Source organism: Seriola aureovittata, chromosome 23 (genome assembly GCF_021018895.1).
Source record: "Seriola aureovittata isolate HTS-2021-v1 ecotype China chromosome 23, ASM2101889v1, whole genome shotgun sequence".
In the NCBI taxonomy this organism is placed as follows: Eukaryota; Metazoa; Chordata; class Actinopteri; order Carangiformes; family Carangidae; genus Seriola; species Seriola aureovittata.
This window is the reverse complement of record NC_079386.1, coordinates 6,127,751-6,134,309: the sequence shown is the minus strand read 5'-3', so window position 1 is coordinate 6,134,309 and position 6,559 is coordinate 6,127,751. Positions and strand designations below refer to the sequence as shown.

The window sequence follows — 6,559 nt, the reverse complement described above, 5'->3', positions numbered from 1 at the left end:
AGCTCCTCGAAGTAAATCCTCTAATCTGCACCAGGAACAATGTAGTTCATATTCATCTCACTTTCATTCACATTTTAATGAAAGATGCTTAAACATGCTTAACTGCCTCAGCACTGAAAGCACAGAGATACAAAGAACACACAGCCCTGGGGTTAAGTGTCAGCTCAAGGGCACTTCAGTGGAAATTAGTTTGTGAAACTTTTTTGCAAGAGTGAATCTGGTTCAATCTGCCTGCTGTGATTTTAACGGGGGTAGTGAAATGGAGCCTTAAATGAATGTTAACTTTGCAGCAGAAGCTATTTCAGCGCTACATAGAGTCAAACACAGTGGTTGTTTATTTGTCTGAAGGTCAAGTTTGTTTTTGTATATAGGCACATTTCTGATTATTTCCTTTTCTAACTTTTAAAGGCTCCTCCACTACATAAATAATCTAAAGATGTTCACGTTGATAACAACATGGAATACATTTTTTTCTTTACTCAGAACTAGAACAAACACAAAAGAAAGAATAATGAAAAATTTTAAGAGTTTTGTTTGGAAACAATAGTTGGTAACTTAAAGAAAAAGTTTTGATACCACTGTCATGTCCTTAGGCTAAACAACTGTAGCTAGCAGCTGTAAAAAGTAGTGCCAGGATATATTACACATACATTTCAAATGAAACTAATGTAAAAGAAATCTATTTTAATAATGGCATTAGTAGTAAAGATCCCTATTTTCTTTCATTTTCCTTTCCCTTCCTTCACCTACCTCACTTCCTTTCCTTTCCTTATCGCCGATTGGCTCTTGTTTGCACCCTCCACCCCTCATTTACCTGAGTGAGTTCACCTGGGCACTAGAAGATTATTTAAGGGCTTCACTCCACTCAGTCACTCTTTTTCACCTTCACACGGAGCGCTAGTTTCTGGTAAGAAAATGTTGTTTCTCTTTATTTCCCATCATTTGTCTGTTAGCCCCCAAGAACTTTCTTCATCCTTATTTCTTTAACAAGTAATAATCTTGACTCTTTATTTGTGTCCTTTCAGGAACCAGCAGACCGTGTGCGTCTTCCATGTTGGAAATAACTACGAGAATAAACCTTTTGTTGGATTGGATTGACGTTTCATGGTCTTCATTGTTTGGTCCTGCATCCTGACCCGATGCCCATGGTGATGGTGAACTTTTTCTGAACCTCCTACTTAACAGCATTATATAAATATACAAATGTCAAAAACAGAAAAAAGTGTTTTTAAAGTGTTTTAACTTCATAAATAGATCTAATTTCCCTCATTATAATCAGCCCTGATGTCACTTTGTTCAAACAGGTTCGTGCCTATATAAAACGCACTGCTGATCCATGCAGCTATGTGCACAACACACAGCTGGTGTGTCGTGTCCTGAGGAACACAGTCATCTCAGGTGGTGAGTCACAAACACGCAGCAGTCACTCACCACCTCCATGTTGTCTGTTCTCTTTCCCCTTATGTCGTGTATCAATTTGATTGGATTGGATTAGGTTTGGTTGTCCTCGTTTCTGCACAAGCCAAACAAGGAAACACTCATGGAGAGCTGCAGAGCGAGGGAAGGCTATATTTAAAACCCTCATCACAATGTCCAAATCCCATCGTATTCAATGAGGCTGTGGACTCGTCTACCAGCACTGTGTCGGGGCTTCTACTACAAGATACACACCCTAACTAAAACCACACAGGGATTACACATTAACATCCATCCACGCATGCATACAGTCTACTGAAAACTAGCAACAAAGCAATCTGTTCTAGAGATGAAAATATGATTCCTGTGTGTATGTCAGAGGGAGATATGAAAGTAGCTACACAAGAGCCAACAGCTGTTATAAGGTTTGCGGCTTTCATGTTGTAAATATTTAATGTCCGTAAACCTCCAGTCATTGTGTCTACTGTTTAATAAGACTGGACCTCAAATGAGAGCTCATTTCCTGTCCTCCTGTACATAGTACTGTGCTCTCAAAGAAACACACCAAGTTCACAAACATGGAGACTGATGCAAAGATATAAACCAATGTTACAGAACTTATGTGAATAAACATGAATACTGTAAAATGACATGCCAAGAAAATGGAAAGAACCTGATTATAAATGGTACTAATACTCATGTTGAGGCAGCTATAATCAATATTTTTTACAATGACAAAGAGAACAAGGTGAAATAGGTCACTCATAGTCATAATCCTGCAGAGAATTATCACCTGAATTTGAATGGAACTTTCTGACTTTCAGTGTTTTTACTTATCAAGCCCACAACTTTACTGTTTTCATCACTCGCACTGCCCATAGACTCATTTTTATCTGTAACGGGCAGCTGTCTAAAAACCCACCATGCACTACCTGCTCAGCACCAAACAGTTAGAGTTGGTAGAGACCAAAAACAGAGCTGGAAGAGAGGAATTATTGACCTTGCGTTTGCCAGAGGGTCAGAAACACGACTAAATGACTGATAATGGTGCTGGTGACAAAGCAGAATGGAGCGCGTCGCTCTGAGGGCTCTCCTCTGGAGCAACATGGATGATCCTTCCATCAGTCACTCACCTCATTCCCCCTCTTTTGTCTTTTTACTCTCTAATGCTTTTCCTAATAGACTGAAGACAGAGAGCCTATTGTAATGATACTCATGCTTCAGGAGTCCATTTTAATTAAGATACTGCTGTATACATGTGTGTGTACTGAGATCTTCTAAAGGCTAAATGTGTTCACTAAAATGATATTTGGACAGGCTGATAAATGAGAGAAACATCTGTACGGTGTCACGTCTCAAAGTGCTAATCTTTGGTGGAGGCTTGGCTTTAGATTCAAGAATAAGGTCGTTAAACTCAAGTTTAAGATCATGGTAAAAGGTTCGGGTTATGTACTTTATATATGTATACAGTATATTCTAGTCATAGTTATCAAATCTGACTTTTTTTTTTTTTTTTTTTTTCCAGGCAAGGACAAAAACATACAAAAATAAAAATGTATGAACTGATGTCATGTAGGTTGGGTTTTAGTCCCATGAAAAACAAGCTCATTTTCAGATGCTACCATTTCATTTTGGCCTTACAGTTCTTCTGTTATAAGCTTTTTCAGTTGCACGTGCAAATGCAGGCAAACTAGGTTAAAGAACAGGTAAAATTTAATTTGAGCAGAACAGAAGCTTCCCCTTTCAACAGATACATGAAAAGATGTCTTCTGGTGATATTTGATAGAGAGCTGCTTCAGGTTAATACATGAGGGTAAAAGTTCTCAGTGAAGTTAGTTCACCTTTTGAAAACACAAATTTGTACTTGTTATAGACTTCCAGTAATACACCGGTTTTCCAGACAGGGAGTGTCTGTTAAAGTCCAAACTTTGATATTTTAGTGGTTGACCATCTAGGCAGGATGTTTTCCAGCCGCTGAAGTGCTGTGGGTGTCGTGTTAAAGTAAAGCAGCAAAATGAATGTGCATGTCACACAGTTTTACTACTTTCATGCGTTTTACAACAGGAGTGGAGAAAACAGACAGAGTGAGAGATGGAGAGGTAGAAAAAGAACAATGAGAAAAATGCCCATCACCATGGAAACGGGGGAAATTATTGCTCATTTTTCTCTCCTCTGCTCAGTAACCCTGTGTTCCTCTTGTTATCAGTGTATTTCATGTGTGCTCCACTCTCATTCCCCCGACTGGCTTCTGTGGAGTTTTAGTAATTCACTGTTTACAAAGCTCGGAAATGTTAGAATATTATAAAACAATTAGCCCGTTGGTGTTGACTTCTGGGAAAACTCTGAAACTAAGTACCATGATGAACAGTCCAGATGGGCTGTAATTTCAACACCTCATTTGCAACGTTATCAGAGCCTCATGCTTCATTTGCTTTGGAGATTGGATTTTTATTTTTTTTTTAGCCAGTTGAGTAATTACATATTCCAGTAGCTTTGGGGGGTTTCTGTGAACTGCTTCAAATGCTCACATTAGTTTTGATTATCTTGATTTTTTTTTTTTTTTTTTTTTTTTTTTTTTTTTTTTTTAATCTAAAACCTGCCTGAGGTTAATGGCAAAATAATACTTGCAAATAAAATTGTATCCCTCTGAACTTCAAAAGAATTGCTGGTACTTGTGTGTTGTTTTTTTGATGTGACTAATGCTGTTTTGTAGATTGCTATATTTAAAAACCATGTAACATGCACTGCATTCATTATACATTCATTAGTCATTCATCATGGCCATTCTGTACGGACAATATTCAAATGTTACTTCAAATTCAGAAATTCAAATGCAATATAAACGATGTAACCTGCATTTACATTTACTGTAAAATTAAAATGGAATTATCTGACAGTTTGAAAAAGAAAATATAAACCGCACTGCTATACAGTGGGAAATATATTCAAATGCAATAAGCTAAACAGCACCGCCAGTCTATTACATTTACATGTCACCATGCTCTTGGTGTCCAAGTGAAAAATCTGTCGGTCCTCTAAAGGCGTGTCTTCAGTTAGGACAGTGTTAGGAGTGTCACCACTTTCACTACGATTCCTGATGGTCAACTGCTACTAGGCCTTCTAATTACCTCTTGTACTGCCTTGCTGATGACTTGTGCCCATATTAGTATGTGAAAATGATGATGCAAATTGGATTTGCATTCAAATTTTTACTCAAATAGCACATAAATGTGGGAAATTATAATGCTATTGTATACATATTCATCTTCAACTTTACATAATCATTTGAATACACTCCCCCATAACCTTCTGTAGAAAATCACAGCTTCTCCTAAAATTCCAAATATGTTATAAGGAGAAATTGGACGAGAAAATAGTGATGAAAAAGATGAAAAGATGTTTTTATTTTTGTACTGCTTTGTATTTCCAATCAATGGGGTTGTGCAGCCATAAAAACTTGGTTCGATCTTGGATTTTAATATTCTTCTCATAATAAACATCTCTATGTAATTTCAATGGAAGCTGAAACAGAATAAATTGTATAAGACACTGTCAGTTTATGGAAAAAAGTATGTTAGTGGGTTAAACATTGGCTTGTTTTCAGTGCATCTATGTCGTCTCTCTTTCACTTAGCAGTTGGTGGTTTGTATGGAGCTGATACTGTATTATTGATGCATGAAGACACTTTGAACAGTCAAAATATCTGTATTTACACACTGGATAGCAGAGGTGGAAAGTAACGAAATACATTTACTCACGTTACTGTACTGAATACTTTTTTTGTGTATTTTGTATTTTTTAAGTACAATTTAAAATCGGTATTTTGTATTTTACTTGAATACGTTTTGACTCAAGTATTGTACTTAGTTACTTTATAAATCCTATCCATTACTGAGTAAAAATAACAATCCAACCTACAGGGGAAAAATACACACCAGAACCATAGACAGTAAACCAATGGCCAGAACCAACAGTGACAAATGATGATGTGATTAGCACTGGCGCGTGAACATAGAGGGTGCGCGTGGACAAGCTAGGTTAGTGGGCACGAAGTCTTTAGTCTACCCTCACATCCCACACTAAGAAAGTAACTAAGTAACTTTTACTTAAAGTACATTTCAAATGAACTACTTTTTACTTTTACTTGAGTACATTTTCAGATGAGTACTTTTACTTCTACTTGAGTAATATTTCATCAAAGTATTGGTACTTTTACTTGAGTATAATATTTTTGTACTTTTTCCACCTCTGCTGGATAAGAAGGAAATCATGATAAGTACATTTTTCTGTTCCCACAGTTACTGCGTATAATAATAGCCGTTCCTCTTGTGTCCCAACTTTCTCCTTTTCAGATCAGTTCCACCACTCAATGTGTTGCAGTTACCACGGGCACACTGTCAGGAGGGGCAAATGGTTGGGGCCCCCCAAGAGGTAAATGGCCTGTCATATTGGCACATTTTGGAATGACAACTATAAACTCCCTCAGATCTCCCATAAAGGCACTATAAAGTGCACCACTGCTGCCCTAAAACCTAATGGGGCCCTTGACGATGTGCACTTTAACTAGCATCTACTGATAGCTTGCATGTGCCCAGTGTCTAGAGGACATCTGTACAACCTGGATTACAATATATTTACACTATATTTACATGTTGCTTATCCTTTGTTGTTCAGATACTACTCTGTGTGTGTGTGTGTGTGTGTGTGTGTGTGTGTGTGTGTGTGTGTGTGTGTGTGTGTGAGAGAGAGAGAGAGAGAGAGTGTGTGTGTGCGTGCGTGCGCACATATGGTGTTACTTATTAAATTCTAATAGATGATTATGATGTTTGATCAAGCGCAGTCCTTGGATGGATGCATCTTCACCTTGGGCCCTGCAGAGTCTATGCTCGACACTGGCAGTTACCTGTTGTTTGTGTGAGGAAACCACTTTGTGTAACGCTCTCTGAAAGGCACTCTGCTTGCATGCTCTGTCAGAATACATATTTAAAAGCATGTGTATAGTAAGTTTGCTACTCAGAACACAACTTCATTTATTTTTGATACAAGTGCAAGAGTTTACTGCTTTTTGACAAGCTTCATTACACAGAGGCCAGTGTAAACATGTATCTTATCGCAGGTCTGCGAGTCACAATACAAAACCGAC

General features: G+C 37.7%; 1 long non-coding RNA gene across 1 annotated transcript; it reads left to right on the top strand.

Moving 5' to 3' along the window:
* Window positions 1-1,032: 1,032 nt before the first annotated feature.
* Window positions 1,033-2,384, top strand: LOC130164809 (uncharacterized). Its single transcript, XR_008826664.1, has 3 exons — window positions 1,033-1,148; window positions 1,305-1,401; window positions 1,496-2,384. It is a non-coding gene; the product is annotated as an uncharacterized LOC130164809 (long non-coding RNA).
* Window positions 2,385-6,559: the final 4,175 nt, after the last annotated feature.